Source organism: Pseudophryne corroboree, chromosome 6 (genome assembly GCF_028390025.1).
Source record: "Pseudophryne corroboree isolate aPseCor3 chromosome 6, aPseCor3.hap2, whole genome shotgun sequence".
Taxonomy (NCBI): Eukaryota; Metazoa; Chordata; class Amphibia; order Anura; family Myobatrachidae; genus Pseudophryne; species Pseudophryne corroboree.
In genome coordinates, this window is record NC_086449.1 from 96,984,587 (window position 1) to 97,005,082 (window position 20,496).

Below are 20,496 nucleotides of genomic sequence, written 5' to 3' on the forward strand. Positions count from 1 at the left end.
TAAATTCCTGAATACAGGAAACTCAAATGAATGGACTCTGAGCAAGTTCATCACAGGCTGAAAAGATTATTTTGCAGTCACAAAGAAAATTGTTTGTGAGATGTTTATGGGAAATAAGCCCTGCAGCAAGTGTACAGTCAACTCTGAAAATTTGATTCTGTATATACTTCAACAACCATCAAAGCTTGAAACAGGTTCAAAAACATGATGAACACTCCAAAGTGGTATAAGACAGCTGGGCCAGTGGCGCAATGGATAACGCGTCTGAATACGGATCAGAAGATTGTAGGTTCGACTCCTACCTGGCTCGTTTAAGTTGCCGTGATCGTATAGTGGTTAGTACTCTGCGTTGTGGCCGCAGCAACCCCGGTTCAAATCCGGGTCACGGCATTTTCATTTTATTTCTCACACATCCATTTCTTTACAATATTGAAGGTAAGGACAATTGAAGAAACTAAGCAGATTCTTTGAATGTGCTTGCACAATTTGTCTTTACTGCTTATTGTGAAGCTATCTTTCCATACTTTGAATCATTTCTTGATCATTTCTTTGTGAATCATTTTCTTGAAATCTGGAAAGCTGACATAAATTCCTGAATACAGGAAACTCAAATGAATGGACTCTGAGCAAGTTCATCACAGGCTGAAAAGATCATTTTGCAGTCACAAAGAAAATTGTTTGTGAGATGTTTATGGGAAATAAGCCCTGCAGCAAGTGTACAGTCAACTCTCAAAATTTGATTCTGTATATACTTCTATAACCATCAAAGCTTGAAACAGGTTCAAAAACATGATGAACACTCCAAGTGGCATAAGACAGCTGGGCCAGTGGCGCAATGGATAACGCTTCTGACTACGGATCAGAAGATTGTAGGTTCGACTCCTACCTTGCTCGTTTAAGTTGCCGTGATCGTATAGTGGTTAGTACTCTGCGTTGTGGCCGCAGCAACCCCAGTTCGAATCCGGGTCACGGCATTTTCATTTTATTTCTCACACATCCATTTCTTTACAATATTGAAGGTAAGGACAATTGAAGAAACTAAGCAGATTCTTTGAATGTGCTTGCACAATTTGTCTTTACTGCTTATTGTGAAGCTATCTTTCCATACTTTGAATCATTTCTTGATCATTTCTTTGTGAATCGTTTTCTTGAAATCTGGAAAGCTGACATAAATTCCTGAATACAGGAAACTCAAATGAATGGACTCTGAGCAAGTTCATCACAGGCTGAAAAGATTATTTTGCAGTCACAAAGAAAATTGTTTGTGAGATGTTTATGGGAAATAAGCCCTGCAGCAAGTGTACAGTCAACTCTGAAAATTTGATTCTGTATATACTTCAACAACCATCAAAGCTTGAAACAGGTTCAAAAACATGATGAACACTCCAAAGAGGTATAAGACAGCTTGGCCAGTGGCGCAATGGATAACGCATCTGACTACGGATCAGAAGATTGTAGGTTCGACTCCTACCTGGCTCGTTTAAGTTGCCGTCATCGTATAGTGGTTAGTACTCTGCGTTGTGGCCGCAGCAACCCCGGTTCGAATCCGGGTCACGGCATTTTCATTTTATTTCTCACACATCCATTTCTTTACAATATTGAAGGTAAGGACAATTGAAGAAACTAAGCAGATTCTTTGAATGTGCTTGCACAATTTGTCTTTACTGCTTATTGTGAAGCTATCTTTCCATACTTTAAATCATTTCTTGATCATTTCTTTGTGAATCGTTTTCTTGAAATCTGGAAAGCTGACATAAATTCCTGAATACAGGAAACTCAAATGAATGGACTCTGAGCAAGTTCATCACAGGCTGAAAAGATTATTTTGCAGTCACAAAGAAAATTGTTTGTGAGATGTTTATGGGAAATAAGCCCTGCAGCAAGTGTACAGTCAACTCTGAAAATTTGATTCTGTATATACTTCAACAACCATCAAAGCTTGAAACAGGTTCAAAAAACATGATGAACACTCCAAAGCGGTATAAAACAGCTGGGCCAGTGGCGCAATGGATAACGCGTCTGACTACGGATCAGAAGATTGTAGGTTCGACTCCTACCTGGCTCGTTTAAGTTGCCGTGATCGTATAGTGGTTAGTACTCTGCGTTGTGGCTGCAGCAACCCCGGTTCGAATCCGGGTCACGGCATTTTCATTTTATTTCTCACACATCCATTTCTTTACAATATTGAAGGTAAGGACAATTGAAGAAACTAAGCAGATTCTTTGAATGTGCTTGCACAATTTGTCTTTACTGCTTATTGTGAAGCTATCTTTCCATACTTTAAATCATTTCTTGATCATTTCTTTGTGAATCGTTTTCTTGAAATCTGGAAAGCTGACATAAATTCCTGAATACAGGAAACTCAAATGAATGGACTCTGAGCAAGTTCATCACAGGCTGAAAAGATTATTTTGCAGTCACAAAAAAAATTGTTTGTGAGATGTTTATGGGAAATAAGCCCTGCAGCAAGTGTACAGTCAACTCTGAAAATTTGATTCTGTATATACTTCAACAACCATCAAAGCTTGAAACAGGTTCAAAAACATGATGAACACTCCAAAGTGGTTTAAGACAGCTGGGCCAGTGGCGCAATGGATAACGCGTCTGATTACGGATCAGAAGATTGTAGGTTCGACTCCTACCTGGCTCGTTTAAGTTGCCGTGATCGTATAGTGGTTAGTACTCTGCGTTGTGGCCGCAGCAACCCCGGTTCGAATCCGGGTCACGGCATTTTCATTTTATTTCTCACACATCCATTTCTTTACAATATTGAAGGTAAGGACAATTGAAGAAACTAAGCAGATTCTTTGAATGTGCTTGCAGAATTTGTCTTTACTGCTTATTGTGAAGCTATCTTTCCATACTTTGAATCATTTCTTTGTGAATCATTTTCTTGAAATCTGGAAAGCTGACATAAATTCCTGAATACAGGAAACTCAAATGAATGGACTCTGAGCAAGTTCATCACAGGCTGAAAAGATCATTTTGCAGTCACAAAAAAAATTGTTTGTGAGATGTTTATGGGAAATAAGCCCTGCAGAAAGTGTACAGTCAACTCTCAAAATTTGATTCTGTATATACTTGAATAACCATCAAAGCTTGAAACAGGTTCAAAAACATGATGAACACTCCAAGTGGCATAAGACAGCTGGCCAGTGGCGCAATGGATAAAACATCTGACTACGGATCAGCAGATTGTAGGTTCGACTCCTACCTGGCTCGTTTAAGTTGCCGTGATCGTATAGTGGTTAGTACTCTGGGTTGTGTCCGCAGCAACCCCGGTTCGAATCCGGGTCATGGCATTTTCATTTTATTTCTCACACATCCATTTCTTTACAATATTGAAGGTAAGGACAATTGAAGAAACTAAGCAGATTCTTTGAATGTGCTTGCACAATTTGTCTTTACTGCTTATTGTGAAGCTATCTTTCCATACTTTGAATCATTTCTTGATCATTTCTTTGTGAATCATTTTCTTGAAATCTGGAAAGCTGACATAAATTCCTGAATACAGGAAACTCAAATGAATGGACTCTGAGCAAGTTCATCACAGGCTGAAAAGATCATTTTGCAGTCACAAAGAAAATTGTTGGTGAGATGTTTATGGGAAATAAGCCCTGCAGCAAGTGTACAGTCAACTCTCAAAATTTGATTCTGTATATACTTCTATAACCATCAAAGCTTGAAACAGGTTCAAAAACATGATGAACACTCCAAGTGGCATAAGACAGCTGGGCCAGTGGCGCAATGGATAACGCTTCTGACTACGGATCAGAAGATTGTAGGTTCGACTCCTACCTTGCTCGTTTAAGTTGCCGTGATCGTATAGTGGTTAGTACTCTGCGTTGTGGCCGCAGCAACCCCGGGTCACGGCATTTTCATTTTATTTCTCACACATCCATTTCTTTACAATATTGAAGGTAAGGACAATTGAAGAAACTAAGCAGATTCTTTGAATGTGCTTGCACAATTTGTCTTTACTGCTTATTGTGAAGCTATCTTTCCATACTTTGAATCATTTCTTGATCATTTCTTTGTGAATCGTTTTCTTGAAATCTGGAAAGCTGACATAAATTCCTGAATACAGGAAACTCAAATGAATGGACTCTGAGCAAGTTCATCACAGGCTGAAAATATTATTTTGTTGTCACAAAGAAAATTGTTTGTGAGATGTTTATGGGAAATAAGCCCTGCAGCAAGTGTACAGTCATCTCTGAAAATTTGAATCTGTATATACTTCAACAACCATCAAATCTTGAAACAGGTTCAAAAACATGATGAACACTCCAAAGTGGTTTAAGACAGCTGGGCCAGTGGCGCAATGGATAACGCATCTGACTACGGATCAGCAGATTGTATGTTCGTCTCCTACCTGGCTCGTTTAAGTTGCCGTGATCGTATAGTGGTTAGTACTCTGCGTTGTGGCCGCAGCAACCCCGGTTCGAATCCGGGTCACGGATTTTTCATTTTATTTCTCACACATCCATTTCTTTACAATATTGAAGGTAAGGACAATTGAAGAAACTAAGCAGATTCTTTGAATGTGCTTGCACAATTTGTCTTTACTGCTTATTGTGAAGCTATCTTTCCATACTTTGAATCATTTCTTGATCATTTCTTTGTGAATCGTTTTCTTGAAATCTGGAAAGCTGACATAAATTCCTGAATACAGGAAACTCAAATGAATGGACTCTGAGCAAGTTCATCACAGGCTGAAAAGATTATTTTGCAGTCACAAAGAAAATTGTTTGTGAGATGTTTATGGGAAATAAGCCCTGCAGCAAGTGTTCAGTCAACTCTGAAAATTTGATTCTGTATATACTTCAACAACCATCAAATCTTGAAACAGGTTCAAAAACATGATGAACACTCCAAAGTGGTTTAAGACAGCTGGGCCAGTGGCGCAATGGATAACGCATCTGACTACGGATCAGCAGATTGTATGTTCGTCTCCTACCTGGCTCGTTTAAGTTGCCGTGATCGTATAGTGGTTAGTACTCTGCGTTGTGGCCGCAGCAACCCCGGTTCGAATCCGGGTCACGGATTTTTCATTTTATTTCTCACACATCCATTTCTTTACAATATTGAAGGTAAGGACAATTGAAGAAACTAAGCAGATTCTTTGAATGTGCTTGCACAATTTGTCTTTACTGCTTATTGTGAAGCTATCTTTCCATACTTTGAATCATTTCTTGATCATTTCTTTGTGAATCGTTTTCTTGAAATCTGGAAAGCTGACATAAATTCCTGAATACAGGAAACTCAAATGAATGGACTCTGAGCAAGTTCATCACAGGCTGAAAAGATTATTTTGCAGTCACAAAGAAAATTGTTTGTGAGATGTTTATGGGAAATAAGCCCTGCAGCAAGTGTTCAGTCAACTCTGAAAATTTGATTCTGTATATACTTCAACAACCATCAAAGCTTGAAACAGGTTCAAAAACATGATGAACACTCCAAAGTGGTATAAGACAGCTGGGCCAGTGGCGCAATGGATAACGCGTCTGAATACGGATCAGAAGATTGTAGGTTCGACTCCTACCTGGCTCGTTTAAGTTGCCGTGATCGTATAGTGGTTAGTACTCTGCGTTGTGGCCGCAGCAACCCCGGTTCGAATCCGGGTCACGGCATTTTCATTTTATTTCTCACACATCCATTTCTTTACAATATTGAAGGTAAGGACAATTGAAGAAACTAAGCAGATTCTTTGAATGTGCTTGCACAATTTGTCTTTACTGCTTATTGTGAAGCTATCTTTCCATACTTTAAATCATTTCTTGATCATTTCTTTGTGAATCGTTTTCTTGAAATCTGGAAAGCTGACATAAATTCCTGAATACAGGAAACTCAAATGAATGGACTCTGAGCAAGTTCATCACAGGCTGAAAAGATTATTTTGCAGTCACAAAGAAAATTGTTTGTGAGATGTTTATGGGAAATAAGCCCTGCAGCAAGTGTACAGTCAACTCTGAAAATTTGATTCTGTATATACTTCAACAACCATCAAAGCTTGAAACAGGTTCAAAAACATGATGAACACTCCAAAGCGGTATAAAACAGCTGGGCCAGTGGCGCAATGGATAACGCGTCTGACTACGGATCAGAAGATTGTAGGTTCGACTCCTACCTGGCTCGTTTAAGTTGCCGTGATCGTATAGTGGTTAGTACTCTGCGTTGTGGCCGCAGCAACCCCGGTTCGAATCCGGGTCACGGCATTTTCATTTTATTTCTCACACATCCATTTCTTTACAATATTGAAGGTAAGGACAATTGAAGAAACTAAGCAGATTCTTTGAATGTGCTTGCACAATTTGTCTTTACTGCTTATTGTGAAGCTATCTTTCCATACTTTAAATCATTTCTTGATCATTTCTTTGTGAATCGTTTTCTTGAAATCTGGAAAGCTGACATAAATTCCTGAATACAGGAAACTCAAATGAATGGACTCTGAGCAAGTTCATCACAGGCTGAAAAGATTATTTTGCAGTCACAAAGAAAATTGTTTGTGAGATGTTTATGGGAAATAAGCCCTGCAGCAAGTGTACAGTCAACTCTGAAAATTTGATTCTGTATATACTTCAACAACCATCAAAGCTTGAAACAGGTTCAAAAACATGATGAACACTCCAAAGCGGTATAAAACAGCTGGGCCAGTGGCGCAATGGATAACGCGTCTGACTACGGATCAGAAGATTGTAGGTTCGACTCCTACCTGGCTCGTTTAAGTTGCCGTGATCGTATAGTGGTTAGTACTCTGCGTTGTGGCCGCAGCAACCCCGGTTCGAATCCGGGTCACGGCATTTTCATTTTATTTCTCACACATCCATTTCTTTACAATATTGAAGGTAAGGACAATTGAAGAAACTAAGCAGATTCTTTGAATGTGCTTGCACAATTTGTCTTTACTGCTTATTGTGAAGCTATCTTTCCATACTTTAAATCATTTCTTGATCATTTCTTTGTGAATCGTTTTCTTGAAATCTGGAAAGCTGACATAAATTCCTGAATACAGGAAACTCAAATGAATGGACTCTGAGCAAGTTCATCACAGGCTGAAAAGATTATTTTGCAGTCACAAAGAAAATTGTTTGTGAGATGTTTATGGGAAATAAGCCCTGCAGCAAGTGTACAGTCAACTCTGAAAATTTGATTCTGTATATACTTCAACAACCATCAAAGCTTGAAACAGGTTCAAAAACATGATGAACACTCCAAAGCGGTATAAAACAGCTGGGCCAGTGGCGCAATGGATAACGCGTCTGACTACGGATCAGAAGATTGTAGGTTCGACTCCTACCTGGCTCGTTTAAGTTGCCGTGATCGTATAGTGGTTAGTACTCTGCGTTGTGGCTGCAGCAACCCCGGTTCGAATCCGGGTCACGGCATTTTCATTTTATTTCTCACACATCCATTTCTTTACAATATTGAAGGTAAGGACAATTGAAGAAACTAAGCAGATTCTTTGAATGTGCTTGCACAATTTGTCTTTACTGCTTATTGTGAAGCTATCTTTCCATACTTTAAATCATTTCTTGATCATTTCTTTGTGAATCGTTTTCTTGAAATCTGGAAAGCTGACATAAATTCCTGAATACAGGAAACTCAAATGAATGGACTCTGAGCAAGTTCATCACAGGCTGAAAAGATTATTTTGCAGTCACAAAGAAAATTGTTTGTGAGATGTTTATGGGAAATAAGCCCTGCAGCAAGTGTACAGTCAACTCTGAAAATTTGATTCTGTATATACTTCAACAACCATCAAAGCTTGAAACAGGTTCAAAAACATGATGAACACTCCAAAGTGGTTTAAGACAGCTGGGCCAGTGGCGCAATGGATAACGCGTCTGACTACGGATCAGAAGATTGTAGGTTCGACTCCTACGGGGCTCGTTTAAGTTGCCGTGATCGTATAGTGGTTAGTACTCTGCGTTGTGGCCGCAGCAACCCTGGTTCGAATCCGGGTCACGGCATTTTCATTTTATTTCTCACACATCCATTTCTTTACAATATTGAAGGTAAGGACAATTGAAGAAACTAAGCAGATTCTTTGAATGTGCTTGCAGAATTTGTCTTTACTGCTTATTGTGAAGCTATCTTTCCATACTTTGAATCATTTCTTTGTGAATCATTTTCTTGAAATCTGGAAAGCTGACATAAATTCCTGAATACAGGAAACTCAAATGAATGGACTCTGAGCAAGTTCATCACAGGCTGAAAAGATCATTTTGCAGTCACAAAAAAAATTGTTTGTGAGATGTTTATGGGAAATAAGCCCTGCAGAAAGTGTACAGTCAACTCTCAAAATTTGATTCTGTATATACTTGAATAACCATCAAAGCTTGAAACAGGTTCAAAAACATGATGAACACTCCAAGTGGCATAAGACAGCTGGCCAGTGGCACAATGGATAAAACATCTGACTACGGATCAGCAGATTGTAGGTTCGACTCCTACCTGGCTCGTTTAAGTTGCCGTGATCGTATAGTGGTTAGTACTCTGGGTTGTGTCCGCAGCAACCCCGGTTCGAATCCGGGTCATGGCATTTTCGTTTTATTTCTCACACATCCATTTCTTTACAATATTGAAGGTAAGGACAATTGAAGAAACTAAGCAGATTCTTTGAATGTGCTTGCACAATTTGTCTTTACTGCTTATTGTGAAGCTATCTTTCCATACTTTGAATCATTTCTTGATCATTTCTTTGTGAATCATTTTCTTGAAATCTGGAAAGCTGACATAAATTCCTGAATACAGGAAACTCAAATGAATGGACTCTGAGCAAGTTCATCACAGGCTGAAAAGATCATTTTGCAGTCACAAAGAAAATTGTTTGTGAGATGTTTATGGGAAATAAGCCCTGCAGCAAGTGTACAGTCAACTCTCAAAATTTGATTCTGTATATACTTCTATAACCATCAAAGCTTGAAACAGGTTCAAAAACATGATGAACACTCCAAGTGGCATAAGACAGCTGGGCCAGTGGCGCAATGGATAACGCTTCTGACTACGGATCAGAAGATTGTAGGTTCGACTCCTACCTGGCTCGTTTAAGTTGCCGTGATCGTATAGTGGTTAGTACTCTGCGTTGTGGCCGCAGCAACCCCGGTTCGAATCCGGGTCACGGCATTTTCATTTTATTTCTCACACATCCATTTCTTTACAATATTGAAGGTAAGGACAATTGAAGAAACTAAGCAGATTCTTTGAATGTGCTTGCACAATTTGTCTTTACTGCTTATTGTGAAGCTATCTTTCCATACTTTAAATCATTTCTTGATCATTTCTTTGTGAATCGTTTTCTTGAAATCTGGAAAGCTGACATAAATTCCTGAATACAGGAAACTCAAATGAATGGACTCTGAGCAAGTTCATCACAGGCTGAAAAGATTATTTTGCAGTCACAAAGAAAATTGTTTGTGAGATGTTTATGGGAAATAAGCCCTGCAGCAAGTGTACAGTCAACTCTGAAAATTTGATTCTGTATATACTTCAACAACCATCAAAGCTTGAAACAGGTTCAAAAACATGATGAACACTCCAAAGCGGTATAAAACAGCTGGGCCAGTGGCGCAATGGATAACGCGTCTGACTACGGATCAGAAGATTGTAGGTTCGACTCCTACCTGGCTCGTTTAAGTTGCCGTGATCGTATAGTGGTTAGTACTCTGCGTTGTGGCCGCAGCAACCCCGGTTCGAATCCGGGTCACGGCATTTTCATTTTATTTCTCACACATCCATTTCTTTACAATATTGAAGGTAAGGACAATTGAAGAAACTAAGCAGATTCTTTGAATGTGCTTGCACAATTTGTCTTTACTGCTTATTGTGAAGCTATCTTTCCATACTTTAAATCATTTCTTGATCATTTCTTTGTGAATCGTTTTCTTGAAATCTGGAAAGCTGACATAAATTCCTGAATACAGGAAACTCAAATGAATGGACTCTGAGCAAGTTCATCACAGGCTGAAAAGATTATTTTGCAGTCACAAAGAAAATTGTTTGTGAGATGTTTATGGGAAATAAGCCCTGCAGCAAGTGTACAGTCAACTCTGAAAATTTGATTCTGTATATACTTCAACAACCATCAAAGCTTGAAACAGGTTCAAAAACATGATGAACACTCCAAGTGGCATAAGACAGCTGGGCCAGTGGCGCAATGGATAACGCGTCTGACTACAGATCAGAATATTGAAGGTTCGACTCCTGCCTGGCTCGTTTAAGTTGCCGTGATCGTATAGTGGTTAGTACTCTGCGTTGTGGCCGCAGCAACCCCGGTTCGAATCCGGGTCACGGCATTTTCATTTTATTTCTCACACATCCATTTCTTTACAATATTGAAGGTAAGGACAATTGAAGAAACTAAGCAGATTCTTTGAATGTGCTTGCACAATTTGTCTTTACTGCTTATTGTGAAGCTATCTTTCCATACTTTAAATCATTTCTTGATCATTTCTTTGTGAATCGTTTTCTTGAAATCTGGAAAGCTGACATAAATTCCTGAATACAGGAAACTCAAATGAATGGACTCTGAGCAAGTTCATCACAGGCTGAAAAGATTATTTTGCAGTCACAAAGAAAATTGTTTGTGAGATGTTTATGGGAAATAAGCCCTGCAGCAAGTGTACAGTCAACTCTGAAAATTTGATTCTGTATATACTTCAACAACCATCAAAGCTTGAAACAGGTTCAAAAACATGATGAACACTCCAAAGTGGTTTAAGACAGCTGGGCCAGTGGCGCAATGGATAACGCGTCTGACTACGGATCAGAAGATTGTAGGTTCGACTCCTACGGGGCTCGTTTAAGTTGCCGTGATCGTATAGTGGTTAGTACTCTGCGTTGTGGCCGCAGCAACCCTGGTTCGAATCCGGGTCACGGCATTTTCATTTTATTTCTCACACATCCATTTCTTTACAATATTGAAGGTAAGGACAATTGAAGAAACTAAGCAGATTCTTTGAATGTGCTTGCAGAATTTGTCTTTACTGCTTATTGTGAAGCTATCTTTCCATACTTTGAATCATTTCTTTGTGAATCATTTTCTTGAAATCTGGAAAGCTGACATAAATTCCTGAATACAGGAAACTCAAATGAATGGACTCTGAGCAAGTTCATCACAGGCTGAAAAGATCATTTTGCAGTCACAAAAAAAATTGTTTGTGAGATGTTTATGGGAAATAAGCCCTGCAGAAAGTGTACAGTCAACTCTCAAAATTTGATTCTGTATATACTTGAATAACCATCAAAGCTTGAAACAGGTTCAAAAACATGATGAACACTCCAAGTGGCATAAGACAGCTGGCCAGTGGCACAATGGATAAAACATCTGACTACGGATCAGCAGATTGTAGGTTCGACTCCTACCTGGCTCGTTTAAGTTGCCGTGATCGTATAGTGGTTAGTACTCTGGGTTGTGTCCGCAGCAACCCCGGTTCGAATCCGGGTCATGGCATTTTCGTTTTATTTCTCACACATCCATTTCTTTACAATATTGAAGGTAAGGACAATTGAAGAAACTAAGCAGATTCTTTGAATGTGCTTGCACAATTTGTCTTTACTGCTTATTGTGAAGCTATCTTTCCATACTTTGAATCATTTCTTGATCATTTCTTTGTGAATCATTTTCTTGAAATCTGGAAAGCTGACATAAATTCCTGAATACAGGAAACTCAAATGAATGGACTCTGAGCAAGTTCATCACAGGCTGAAAAGATCATTTTGCAGTCACAAAGAAAATTGTTTGTGAGATGTTTATGGGAAATAAGCCCTGCAGCAAGTGTACAGTCAACTCTCAAAATTTGATTCTGTATATACTTCTATAACCATCAAAGCTTGAAACAGGTTCAAAAACATGATGAACACTCCAAGTGGCATAAGACAGCTGGGCCAGTGGCGCAATGGATAACGCTTCTGACTACGGATCAGAAGATTGTAGGTTCGACTCCTACCTGGCTCGTTTAAGTTGCCGTGATCGTATAGTGGTTAGTACTCTGCGTTGTGGCCGCAGCAACCCCGGTTCGAATCCGGGTCACGGCATTTTCATTTTATTTCTCACACATCCATTTCTTTACAATATTGAAGGTAAGGACAATTGAAGAAACTAAGCAGATTCTTTGAATGTGCTTGCACAATTTGTCTTTACTGCTTATTGTGAAGCTATCTTTCCATACTTTAAATCATTTCTTGATCATTTCTTTGTGAATCGTTTTCTTGAAATCTGGAAAGCTGACATAAATTCCTGAATACAGGAAACTCAAATGAATGGACTCTGAGCAAGTTCATCACAGGCTGAAAAGATTATTTTGCAGTCACAAAGAAAATTGTTTGTGAGATGTTTATGGGAAATAAGCCCTGCAGCAAGTGTACAGTCAACTCTGAAAATTTGATTCTGTATATACTTCAACAACCATCAAAGCTTGAAACAGGTTCAAAAACATGATGAACACTCCAAAGCGGTATAAAACAGCTGGGCCAGTGGCGCAATGGATAACGCGTCTGACTACGGATCAGAAGATTGTAGGTTCGACTCCTACCTGGCTCGTTTAAGTTGCCGTGATCGTATAGTGGTTAGTACTCTGCGTTGTGGCCGCAGCAACCCCGGTTCGAATCCGGGTCACGGCATTTTCATTTTATTTCTCACACATCCATTTCTTTACAATATTGAAGGTAAGGACAATTGAAGAAACTAAGCAGATTCTTTGAATGTGCTTGCACAATTTGTCTTTACTGCTTATTGTGAAGCTATCTTTCCATACTTTAAATCATTTCTTGATCATTTCTTTGTGAATCGTTTTCTTGAAATCTGGAAAGCTGACATAAATTCCTGAATACAGGAAACTCAAATGAATGGACTCTGAGCAAGTTCATCACAGGCTGAAAAGATTATTTTGCAGTCACAAAGAAAATTGTTTGTGAGATGTTTATGGGAAATAAGCCCTGCAGCAAGTGTACAGTCAACTCTGAAAATTTGATTCTGTATATACTTCAACAACCATCAAAGCTTGAAACAGGTTCAAAAACATGATGAACACTCCAAAGCGGTATAAAACAGCTGGGCCAGTGGCGCAATGGATAACGCGTCTGACTACGGATCAGAAGATTGTAGGTTCGACTCCTACCTGGCTCGTTTAAGTTGCCGTGATCGTATAGTGGTTAGTACTCTGCGTTGTGGCTGCAGCAACCCCGGTTCGAATCCGGGTCACGGCATTTTCATTTTATTTCTCACACATCCATTTCTTTACAATATTGAAGGTAAGGACAATTGAAGAAACTAAGCAGATTCTTTGAATGTGCTTGCACAATTTGTCTTTACTGCTTATTGTGAAGCTATCTTTCCATACTTTAAATCATTTCTTGATCATTTCTTTGTGAATCGTTTTCTTGAAATCTGGAAAGCTGACATAAATTCCTGAATACAGGAAACTCAAATGAATGGACTCTGAGCAAGTTCATCACAGGCTGAAAAGATTATTTTGCAGTCACAAAGAAAATTGTTTGTGAGATGTTTATGGGAAATAAGCCCTGCAGCAAGTGTACAGTCAACTCTGAAAATTTGATTCTGTATATACTTCAACAACCATCAAAGCTTGAAACAGGTTCAAAAACATGATGAACACTCCAAAGTGGTTTAAGACAGCTGGGCCAGTGGCGCAATGGATAACGCGTCTGACTACGGATCAGAAGATTGTAGGTTCGACTCCTACCTGGCTCGTTTAAGTTGCCGTGATCGTATAGTGGTTAGTACTCTGCGTTGTGGCCGCAGCAACCCCGGTTCGAATCCGGGTCACGGCATTTTCATTTTATTTCTCACACATCCATTTCTTTACAATATTGAAGGTAAGGACAATTGAAGAAACTAAGCAGATTCTTTGAATGTGCTTGCAGAATTTGTCTTTACTGCTTATTGTGAAGCTATCTTTCCATACTTTGAATCATTTCTTTGTGAATCATTTTCTTGAAATCTGGAAAGCTGACATAAATTCCTGAATACAGGAAACTCAAATGAATGGACTCTGAGCAAGTTCATCACAGGCTGAAAAGATCATTTTGCAGTCACAAAAAAAATTGTTTGTGAGATGTTTATGGGAAATAAGCCCTGCAGAAAGTGTACAGTCAACTCTCAAAATTTGATTCTGTATATACTTGAATAACCATCAAAGCTTGAAACAGGTTCAAAAACATGATGAACACTCCAAGTGGCATAAGACAGCTGGCCAGTGGCGCAATGGATAAAACATCTGACTACGGATCAGCAGATTGTAGGTTCGACTCCTACCTGGCTCGTTTAAGTTGCCGTGATCGTATAGTGGTTAGTACTCTGGGTTGTGTCCGCAGCAACCCCGGTTCGAATCCGGGTCATGGCATTTTCATTTTATTTCTCACACATCCATTTCTTTACAATATTGAAGGTAAGGACAATTGAAGAAACTAAGCAGATTCTTTGAATGTGCTTGCACATGTTGTCTTTACTGCTTATTGTGAAGCTATCTTTCCATACTTTGAATCATTTCTTGATCATTTCTTTGTGAATCATTTTCTTGAAATCTGGAAAGCTGACATAAATTCCTGAATACAGGAAACTCAAATGAATGGACTCTGAGCAAGTTCATCACAGGCTGAAAAGATCATTTTGCAGTCACAAAGAAAATTGTTTGTGAGATGTTTATGGGAAATAAGCCCTGCAGCAAGTGTACAGTCAACTCTCAAAATTTGATTCTGTATATACTTCTATAACCATCAAAGCTTGAAACAGGTTCAAAAACATGATGAACACTCCAAGTTGCATAAGACAGCTGGGCCAGTGGCGCAATGGATAACGCTTCTGACTACGGATCAGAAGATTGTAGGTTCGACTCCTACCTTGCTCGTTTAAGTTGCCGTGATCGTATAGTGGTTAGTACTCTGCGTTGTGGCCGCAGCAACCCCGGGTCACGGCATTTTCATTTTATTTCTCACACATCCATTTCTTTACAATATTGAAGGTAAGGACAATTGAAGAAACTAAGCAGATTCTTTGAATGTGCTTGCACAATTTGTCTTTACTGCTTATTGTGAAGCTATCTTTCCATACTTTGAATCATTTCTTGATCATTTCTTTGTGAATCGTTTTCTTGAAATCTGGAAAGCTGACATAAATTCCTGAATACAGGAAACTCAAATGAATGGACTCTGAGCAAGTTCATCACAGGCTGAAAAGATTATTTTGTTGTCACAAAGAAAATTGTTTGTGAGATGTTTATGGGAAATAAGCCCTGCAGCAAGTGTACAGTCAACTCTGAAAATTTGAATCTGTATATACTTCAACAACCATCAAATCTTGAAACAGGTTCAAAAACATGATGAACACTCCAAAGTGGTTTAAGACAGCTGGGCCAGTGGCGCAATGGATAACGCATCTGACTACGGATCAGCAGATTGTATGTTCGACTCCTACCTGGCTCGTTTAAGTTGCCGTGATCGTATAGTGGTTAGTACTCTGCGTTGTGGCCGCAGCAACCCCGGTTCGAATCCGGGTCACGGATTTTTCATTTTATTTCTCACACATCCATTTCTTTACAATATTGAAGGTAAGGACAATTGAAGAAACTAAGCAGATTCTTTGAATGTGCTTGCACAATTTGTCTTTACTGCTTATTGTGAAGCTATCTTTCCATACTTTGAATCATTTCTTGATCATTTCTTTGTGAATCGTTTTCTTGAAATCTGGAAAGCTGACATAAATTCCTGAATACAGGAAACTCAAATGAATGGACTCTGAGCAAGTTCATCACAGGCTGAAAAGATTATTTTGTTGTCACAAAGAAAATTGTTTGTGAGATGTTTATGGGAAATAAGCCCTGCAGCAAGTGTTCAGTCAACTCTGAAAATTTGATTCTGTATATACTTCAACAACCATCAAAGCTTGAAACAGGTTCAAAAACATGATGAACACTCCAAAGTGGTATAAGACAGCTGGGCCAGTGGCGCAATGGATAACGCGTCTGAATACGGATCAGAAGATTGTAGGTTCGACTCCTACCTGGCTCGTTTAAGTTGCCGTGATCGTATAGTGGTTAGTACTCTGCGTTGTGGCCGCAGCAACCCCGGTTCGAATCCGGGTCACGGCATTTTCATTTTATTTCTCACACATCCATTTCTTTACAATATTGAAGGTAAGGACAATTGAAGAAACTAAGCAGATTCTTTGAATGTGCTTGCACAATTTGTCTTTACTGCTTATTGTGAAGCTATCTTTCCATACTTTAAATCATTTCTTGATCATTTCTTTGTGAATCGTTTTCTTGAAATCTGGAAAGCTGACATAAATTCCTGAATACAGGAAACTCAAATGAATGGACTCTGAGCAAGTTCATCACAGGCTGAAAAGATTATTTTGCAGTCACAAAGAAAATTGTTTGTGAGATGTTTATGGGAAATAAGCCCTGCAGCAAGTGTACAGTCAACTCTGAAAATTTGATTCTGTATATACTTCAACAACCATCAAAGCTTGAAACAGGTTCAAAAACATGATGAACACTCCAAAGCGGTATAAAACAGCTGGGCCAGTGGCGCAATGGATAACGCGTCTGACTACGGATCAGAAGATTGTAGGTTCGACTCCTACCTGGCTCGTTTAAGTTGCCGTGATCGTATAGTGGTTAGTACTCTGCGTTGTGGCCGCAGCAACCCCCGTTCGAATCTGGGTCACGGCATTTTCATTTTATTTCTCACACATCCATTTCTTTACAATATTGAAGGTAAGGACAATTGAAGAAACTAAGCAGATTCTTTGAATGTGCTTGCACAATTTGTCTTTACTGCTTATTGTGAAGCTATCTTTCCATACTTTGAATCATTTCTTTGTGAATCATTTTCTTGAAATCTGGAAAGCTGACATAAATTCCTGAATACAGGAAACTCAAATGAATGGACTCTGAGCAAGTTCATCACAGGCTGAAAAGATTATTTTGTTGTCACAAAGAAAATTGTTTGTGAGATGTTTATGGGAAATAAGCCCTGCAGCAAGTGTACAGTCAACTCTGAAAATTTGATTCTGTATATACTTCAACAACCATCAAAGCTTGAAACAGGTTCAAAAACATGATTAACACTCCAAAGTGGTTTAAGACAGCTGGGCCAGTGGCGCAATGGATAACGCGTTTGACTACGGATCAGAAGATTGTAGGTTCAACTCCTACCTGGCTCGTTTAAGTTGCCGTGATCGTATAGTGGTTAGTACTCTGCGTTGTGGCTGCAGCAACCCCGGTTCGAATCCGGGTCACGGCATTTTCATTTTATTTCTCACACATCCATTTCTTTACAATATTGAAGGTAAGGACAATTGAAGAAACTAAGCAGATTCTTTGAATGTGCTTGCACAATTTGTCTTTACTGCTTATTGTGAAGCTATCTTTCCATACTTTGAATCACTTCTTTGTGAATCATTTTCTTGAAATCTGGAAAGCTGACATAAATTCCTGAATACAGGAAACTCAAATGAATGGACTCTGAGCAAGTTCATCACAGGCTGAAAAGATCATTTTGCAGTCACAAAGAAAATTGTTTGTGAGATGTTTATGGGAAATAAGCCCTGCAGCAAGTGTACAGTCAACTCTCAAAATTTGATTCTGTATATACTTCTATAACCATCAAAGCTTGAAACAGGTTCAAAAACATGATGAACACTCCAAGTGGCATAAGACAGCTGGACCAGTGGCGCAATGGATAACGCTTCTGACTACGGACCAGAAGATTGTAGGTTCGACTCCTACCTTGCTCGTTTAAGTTGCCGTGATCGTATAGTGGTTAGTACTCTGCGTTGTGGCCGCAGCAACCCCGGGTCACGGCATTTTCATTTTATTTCTCACACATCCATTTCTTTACAATATTGAAGGTAAGGACAATTGAAGAAACTAAGCAGATTCTTTGAATGTGCTTGCACAATTTGTCTTTACTGCTTATTGTGAAGCTATCTTTCCATACTTTGAATCATTTCTTGATCATTTCTTTGTGAATCGTTTTCTTGAAATCTGGAAAGCTGACATAAATTCCTGAATACAGGAAACTCAAATGAATGGACTCTGAGCAAGTTCATCACAGGCTGAAAAGATTATTTTGTTGTCACAAAGAAAATTGTTTGTGAGATGTTTATGGGAAATAAGCCCTGCAGCAAGTGTACAGTCAACTCTGAAAATTTGAATCTGTATATACTTCAACAACCATCAAATCTTGAAACAGGTTCAAAAACATGATGAACACTCCAAAGTGGTTTAAGACAGCTGGGCCAGTGGCGCAATGGATAACGCATCTGACTACGGATCAGCAGATTGTATGTTCGACTCCTACCTGGCTCGTTTAAGTTGCCGTGATCGTATAGTGGTTAGTACTCTGCGTTGTGGCCGCAGCAACCCCGGTTCCAATCCGGGTCACGGATTTTTCATTTTATTTCTCACACATCCATTTCTTTACAATATTGAAGGTAAGGACAATTGAAGAAACTAAGCAGATTCTTTGAATGTGCTTGCACAATTTGTCTTTACTGCTTATTGTGAAGCTATCTTTCCATACTTTGAATCATTTCTTGATCATTTCTTTGTGAATCGTTTTCTTGAAATCTGGAAAGCTGACATAAATTCCTGAATACAGGAAACTCAAATGAATGGACTCTGAGCAAGTTCATCACAGGCTGAAAAGATTATTTTGCAGTCACAAAGAAAATTGTTTGTGAGATGTTTATGGGAAATAAGCCCTGCAGCAAGTGTTCAGTCAACTCTGAAAATTTGATTCTGTATATACTTCAACAACCATCAAAGCTTGAAACAGGTTCAAAAACATGATGAACACTCCAAAGTGGTATAAGACAGCTGGGCCAGTGGCGCAATGGATAACGCGTCTGAATACGGATCAGAAGATTGTAGGTTCGACTCCTACCTGGCTCGTTTAAGTTGCCGTGATCGTATAGTGGTTAGTACTCTGCGTTGTGGCCGCAGCAACCCCGGTTCGAATCCGGGTCACGGCATTTTCATTTTATTTCTCACACATCCATTTCTTTACAATATTGAAGGTAAGGACAATTGAAGAAACTAAGCAGATTCTTTGAATGTGCTTGCACAATTTGTCTTTACTGCTTATTGTGAAGCTATCTTTCCATACTTTGAATCATTTCTTTGTGAATCATTTTCTTGAAATCTGGAAAGCTGACATAAATTCCTGAATACAGGAAACTCAAATGAATGGACTCTGAGCAAGTTCATCACAGGCTGAAAAGATTATTTTGCAGTCACAAAGAAAATTGTTTGTGAGATGTTTATGGGAAATAAGCCCTGCAGCAAGTGTACAGTCAACTCTGAAAATTTGATTCTGTATATACTTCAACAACCATCAAAGCTTGAAACAGGTTCAAAAACATGATGAACACTCCAAAGCGGTATAAAACAGCTGGGCCAGTGGCGCAATGGATAACGCGTCTGACTACGGATCAGAAGATTGTAGGTTCGACTCCTACCTGGCTCGTTTAAGTTGCCGTGATCGTATAGTGGTTAGTACTCTGCGTTGTGGCCGCAGCAACCCCGGTTCGAATCCGGGTCACGGCATTTTCATTTTATTTCTCACACATCCATTTCTTTATAATATTGAAGGTAAGGACAATTGAAGAAACTAAGCAGATTCTTTGAATGTGCTTGCACAATTTGTCTTTACTGCTTATTGTGAAGCTATCTTTCCATACTTTGAATCATTTCTTTGTGAATCATTTTCTTGAAATCTGGAAAGCTGACATAAATTCCTGAATACAGGAAACTCAAATGAATGGACTCTGAGCAAGTTCATCACAGGCTGAAAAGATTATTTTGTTGTCACAAAGAAAATTGTTTGTGAGATGTTTATGGGAAATAAGCCCTGCAGCAAGTGTACAGTCAACTCTGAAAATTTGATTCTGTATATACTTCAACAACCATCAAAGCTTGAAACAGGTTCAAAAACATGATGAACACTCCAAAGTGGTTTAAGACAGCTGGGCCAGTGGCGCAATGGATAACGCGTCTGACTACGGATCAGAAGATTGTAGGTTCGACTCCTACCTGGCTCGTTTAAGTTGCCGTGATCGTATAGTGGTTAGTACTCTGCGTTGTGGCTGCAGCAACCCCGGTTCGAATCCGGGTCACGGCATTTTCATTTTATTTCTCACACATCCATTTCTTTACAATATTGAAGGTAAGGACAATTGAAGAAACTAAGCAGATTCTTTGAATGTGCTTGCACAATTTGTCTTTACTGCTTATTGTGAAGCTATCTTTCCATACTTTGAATCACTTCTTTGTGAATCATTTTCTTGAAATCTGGAAAGCTGACATAAATTCCTGAATACAGGAAACTCAAATGAATGGACTCTGAGCAAGTTCATCACAGGCTGAAAAGATCATTTTGCAGTCACAAAGAAAATTGTTTGTGAGATGTTTATGGGAAATAAGCCCTGCAGCAAGTGTACAGTCAACTCTCAAAATTTGATTCTGTATATAC

The 20,496-nt window shown here is 39.1% G+C and overlaps 47 non-coding genes across 47 annotated transcripts; all 47 read left to right on the forward strand.

Moving 5' to 3' along the window:
- Positions 1 to 237: 237 nt before the first annotated feature.
- On the forward strand, positions 238 to 310 carry TRNAR-ACG (transfer RNA arginine (anticodon ACG)). Its single transcript has one exon. It is a non-coding gene; the product is annotated as a tRNA-Arg (tRNA).
- An 8-nt stretch (positions 311 to 318) lies between these two features.
- On the forward strand, positions 319 to 390 carry TRNAH-GUG (transfer RNA histidin (anticodon GUG)). Its single transcript has one exon. It is a non-coding gene; the product is annotated as a tRNA-His (tRNA).
- A 431-nt stretch (positions 391 to 821) lies between these two features.
- TRNAR-ACG (transfer RNA arginine (anticodon ACG)) lies at positions 822 to 894 on the forward strand. Its single transcript has one exon. It is a non-coding gene; the product is annotated as a tRNA-Arg (tRNA).
- A 512-nt stretch (positions 895 to 1,406) lies between these two features.
- TRNAR-ACG (transfer RNA arginine (anticodon ACG)) lies at positions 1,407 to 1,479 on the forward strand. The gene has a single exon. It is a non-coding gene; the product is annotated as a tRNA-Arg (tRNA).
- Positions 1,480 to 1,992: 513 nt separating this feature from the next.
- On the forward strand, positions 1,993 to 2,065 carry TRNAR-ACG (transfer RNA arginine (anticodon ACG)). The gene has a single exon. It is a non-coding gene; the product is annotated as a tRNA-Arg (tRNA).
- An 8-nt stretch (positions 2,066 to 2,073) lies between these two features.
- On the forward strand, positions 2,074 to 2,145 carry TRNAH-GUG (transfer RNA histidin (anticodon GUG)). The gene has a single exon. It is a non-coding gene; the product is annotated as a tRNA-His (tRNA).
- A 432-nt stretch (positions 2,146 to 2,577) lies between these two features.
- Positions 2,578 to 2,650, forward strand: TRNAR-ACG (transfer RNA arginine (anticodon ACG)). The gene has a single exon. It is a non-coding gene; the product is annotated as a tRNA-Arg (tRNA).
- Positions 2,651 to 2,658: 8 nt separating this feature from the next.
- Positions 2,659 to 2,730, forward strand: TRNAH-GUG (transfer RNA histidin (anticodon GUG)). Its single transcript has one exon. It is a non-coding gene; the product is annotated as a tRNA-His (tRNA).
- Positions 2,731 to 3,733: 1,003 nt separating this feature from the next.
- Positions 3,734 to 3,806, forward strand: TRNAR-ACG (transfer RNA arginine (anticodon ACG)). The gene has a single exon. It is a non-coding gene; the product is annotated as a tRNA-Arg (tRNA).
- Positions 3,807 to 5,477: 1,671 nt separating this feature from the next.
- On the forward strand, positions 5,478 to 5,550 carry TRNAR-ACG (transfer RNA arginine (anticodon ACG)). Its single transcript has one exon. It is a non-coding gene; the product is annotated as a tRNA-Arg (tRNA).
- Positions 5,551 to 5,558: 8 nt separating this feature from the next.
- On the forward strand, positions 5,559 to 5,630 carry TRNAH-GUG (transfer RNA histidin (anticodon GUG)). Its single transcript has one exon. It is a non-coding gene; the product is annotated as a tRNA-His (tRNA).
- Positions 5,631 to 6,062: 432 nt separating this feature from the next.
- TRNAR-ACG (transfer RNA arginine (anticodon ACG)) lies at positions 6,063 to 6,135 on the forward strand. The gene has a single exon. It is a non-coding gene; the product is annotated as a tRNA-Arg (tRNA).
- An 8-nt stretch (positions 6,136 to 6,143) lies between these two features.
- Positions 6,144 to 6,215, forward strand: TRNAH-GUG (transfer RNA histidin (anticodon GUG)). Its single transcript has one exon. It is a non-coding gene; the product is annotated as a tRNA-His (tRNA).
- Positions 6,216 to 6,647: 432 nt separating this feature from the next.
- Positions 6,648 to 6,720, forward strand: TRNAR-ACG (transfer RNA arginine (anticodon ACG)). The gene has a single exon. It is a non-coding gene; the product is annotated as a tRNA-Arg (tRNA).
- Positions 6,721 to 6,728: 8 nt separating this feature from the next.
- Positions 6,729 to 6,800, forward strand: TRNAH-GUG (transfer RNA histidin (anticodon GUG)). Its single transcript has one exon. It is a non-coding gene; the product is annotated as a tRNA-His (tRNA).
- Positions 6,801 to 7,232: 432 nt separating this feature from the next.
- On the forward strand, positions 7,233 to 7,305 carry TRNAR-ACG (transfer RNA arginine (anticodon ACG)). The gene has a single exon. It is a non-coding gene; the product is annotated as a tRNA-Arg (tRNA).
- Positions 7,306 to 7,313: 8 nt separating this feature from the next.
- On the forward strand, positions 7,314 to 7,385 carry TRNAH-GUG (transfer RNA histidin (anticodon GUG)). The gene has a single exon. It is a non-coding gene; the product is annotated as a tRNA-His (tRNA).
- Positions 7,386 to 7,817: 432 nt separating this feature from the next.
- TRNAR-ACG (transfer RNA arginine (anticodon ACG)) lies at positions 7,818 to 7,890 on the forward strand. The gene has a single exon. It is a non-coding gene; the product is annotated as a tRNA-Arg (tRNA).
- Positions 7,891 to 7,898: 8 nt separating this feature from the next.
- TRNAH-GUG (transfer RNA histidin (anticodon GUG)) lies at positions 7,899 to 7,970 on the forward strand. Its single transcript has one exon. It is a non-coding gene; the product is annotated as a tRNA-His (tRNA).
- A 1,003-nt stretch (positions 7,971 to 8,973) lies between these two features.
- Positions 8,974 to 9,046, forward strand: TRNAR-ACG (transfer RNA arginine (anticodon ACG)). The gene has a single exon. It is a non-coding gene; the product is annotated as a tRNA-Arg (tRNA).
- Positions 9,047 to 9,054: 8 nt separating this feature from the next.
- On the forward strand, positions 9,055 to 9,126 carry TRNAH-GUG (transfer RNA histidin (anticodon GUG)). Its single transcript has one exon. It is a non-coding gene; the product is annotated as a tRNA-His (tRNA).
- A 432-nt stretch (positions 9,127 to 9,558) lies between these two features.
- TRNAR-ACG (transfer RNA arginine (anticodon ACG)) lies at positions 9,559 to 9,631 on the forward strand. The gene has a single exon. It is a non-coding gene; the product is annotated as a tRNA-Arg (tRNA).
- An 8-nt stretch (positions 9,632 to 9,639) lies between these two features.
- Positions 9,640 to 9,711, forward strand: TRNAH-GUG (transfer RNA histidin (anticodon GUG)). The gene has a single exon. It is a non-coding gene; the product is annotated as a tRNA-His (tRNA).
- Positions 9,712 to 10,142: 431 nt separating this feature from the next.
- Positions 10,143 to 10,215, forward strand: TRNAC-ACA (transfer RNA cysteine (anticodon ACA)). Its single transcript has one exon. It is a non-coding gene; the product is annotated as a tRNA-Cys (tRNA).
- An 8-nt stretch (positions 10,216 to 10,223) lies between these two features.
- On the forward strand, positions 10,224 to 10,295 carry TRNAH-GUG (transfer RNA histidin (anticodon GUG)). Its single transcript has one exon. It is a non-coding gene; the product is annotated as a tRNA-His (tRNA).
- A 432-nt stretch (positions 10,296 to 10,727) lies between these two features.
- Positions 10,728 to 10,800, forward strand: TRNAR-ACG (transfer RNA arginine (anticodon ACG)). The gene has a single exon. It is a non-coding gene; the product is annotated as a tRNA-Arg (tRNA).
- Positions 10,801 to 10,808: 8 nt separating this feature from the next.
- Positions 10,809 to 10,880, forward strand: TRNAH-GUG (transfer RNA histidin (anticodon GUG)). Its single transcript has one exon. It is a non-coding gene; the product is annotated as a tRNA-His (tRNA).
- A 1,003-nt stretch (positions 10,881 to 11,883) lies between these two features.
- On the forward strand, positions 11,884 to 11,956 carry TRNAR-ACG (transfer RNA arginine (anticodon ACG)). The gene has a single exon. It is a non-coding gene; the product is annotated as a tRNA-Arg (tRNA).
- Positions 11,957 to 11,964: 8 nt separating this feature from the next.
- TRNAH-GUG (transfer RNA histidin (anticodon GUG)) lies at positions 11,965 to 12,036 on the forward strand. Its single transcript has one exon. It is a non-coding gene; the product is annotated as a tRNA-His (tRNA).
- A 432-nt stretch (positions 12,037 to 12,468) lies between these two features.
- TRNAR-ACG (transfer RNA arginine (anticodon ACG)) lies at positions 12,469 to 12,541 on the forward strand. Its single transcript has one exon. It is a non-coding gene; the product is annotated as a tRNA-Arg (tRNA).
- An 8-nt stretch (positions 12,542 to 12,549) lies between these two features.
- On the forward strand, positions 12,550 to 12,621 carry TRNAH-GUG (transfer RNA histidin (anticodon GUG)). Its single transcript has one exon. It is a non-coding gene; the product is annotated as a tRNA-His (tRNA).
- A 432-nt stretch (positions 12,622 to 13,053) lies between these two features.
- Positions 13,054 to 13,126, forward strand: TRNAR-ACG (transfer RNA arginine (anticodon ACG)). Its single transcript has one exon. It is a non-coding gene; the product is annotated as a tRNA-Arg (tRNA).
- An 8-nt stretch (positions 13,127 to 13,134) lies between these two features.
- Positions 13,135 to 13,206, forward strand: TRNAH-GUG (transfer RNA histidin (anticodon GUG)). Its single transcript has one exon. It is a non-coding gene; the product is annotated as a tRNA-His (tRNA).
- A 432-nt stretch (positions 13,207 to 13,638) lies between these two features.
- On the forward strand, positions 13,639 to 13,711 carry TRNAR-ACG (transfer RNA arginine (anticodon ACG)). The gene has a single exon. It is a non-coding gene; the product is annotated as a tRNA-Arg (tRNA).
- Positions 13,712 to 13,719: 8 nt separating this feature from the next.
- On the forward strand, positions 13,720 to 13,791 carry TRNAH-GUG (transfer RNA histidin (anticodon GUG)). Its single transcript has one exon. It is a non-coding gene; the product is annotated as a tRNA-His (tRNA).
- A 1,003-nt stretch (positions 13,792 to 14,794) lies between these two features.
- On the forward strand, positions 14,795 to 14,867 carry TRNAR-ACG (transfer RNA arginine (anticodon ACG)). The gene has a single exon. It is a non-coding gene; the product is annotated as a tRNA-Arg (tRNA).
- Positions 14,868 to 15,953: 1,086 nt separating this feature from the next.
- TRNAR-ACG (transfer RNA arginine (anticodon ACG)) lies at positions 15,954 to 16,026 on the forward strand. Its single transcript has one exon. It is a non-coding gene; the product is annotated as a tRNA-Arg (tRNA).
- An 8-nt stretch (positions 16,027 to 16,034) lies between these two features.
- TRNAH-GUG (transfer RNA histidin (anticodon GUG)) lies at positions 16,035 to 16,106 on the forward strand. Its single transcript has one exon. It is a non-coding gene; the product is annotated as a tRNA-His (tRNA).
- A 432-nt stretch (positions 16,107 to 16,538) lies between these two features.
- On the forward strand, positions 16,539 to 16,611 carry TRNAR-ACG (transfer RNA arginine (anticodon ACG)). The gene has a single exon. It is a non-coding gene; the product is annotated as a tRNA-Arg (tRNA).
- Positions 16,612 to 17,112: 501 nt separating this feature from the next.
- Positions 17,113 to 17,185, forward strand: TRNAR-ACG (transfer RNA arginine (anticodon ACG)). Its single transcript has one exon. It is a non-coding gene; the product is annotated as a tRNA-Arg (tRNA).
- An 8-nt stretch (positions 17,186 to 17,193) lies between these two features.
- Positions 17,194 to 17,265, forward strand: TRNAH-GUG (transfer RNA histidin (anticodon GUG)). The gene has a single exon. It is a non-coding gene; the product is annotated as a tRNA-His (tRNA).
- Positions 17,266 to 18,844: 1,579 nt separating this feature from the next.
- On the forward strand, positions 18,845 to 18,917 carry TRNAR-ACG (transfer RNA arginine (anticodon ACG)). Its single transcript has one exon. It is a non-coding gene; the product is annotated as a tRNA-Arg (tRNA).
- Positions 18,918 to 18,925: 8 nt separating this feature from the next.
- TRNAH-GUG (transfer RNA histidin (anticodon GUG)) lies at positions 18,926 to 18,997 on the forward strand. Its single transcript has one exon. It is a non-coding gene; the product is annotated as a tRNA-His (tRNA).
- Positions 18,998 to 19,418: 421 nt separating this feature from the next.
- Positions 19,419 to 19,491, forward strand: TRNAR-ACG (transfer RNA arginine (anticodon ACG)). Its single transcript has one exon. It is a non-coding gene; the product is annotated as a tRNA-Arg (tRNA).
- Positions 19,492 to 19,499: 8 nt separating this feature from the next.
- Positions 19,500 to 19,571, forward strand: TRNAH-GUG (transfer RNA histidin (anticodon GUG)). The gene has a single exon. It is a non-coding gene; the product is annotated as a tRNA-His (tRNA).
- Positions 19,572 to 19,992: 421 nt separating this feature from the next.
- Positions 19,993 to 20,065, forward strand: TRNAR-ACG (transfer RNA arginine (anticodon ACG)). Its single transcript has one exon. It is a non-coding gene; the product is annotated as a tRNA-Arg (tRNA).
- An 8-nt stretch (positions 20,066 to 20,073) lies between these two features.
- On the forward strand, positions 20,074 to 20,145 carry TRNAH-GUG (transfer RNA histidin (anticodon GUG)). Its single transcript has one exon. It is a non-coding gene; the product is annotated as a tRNA-His (tRNA).
- Positions 20,146 to 20,496: the final 351 nt, after the last annotated feature.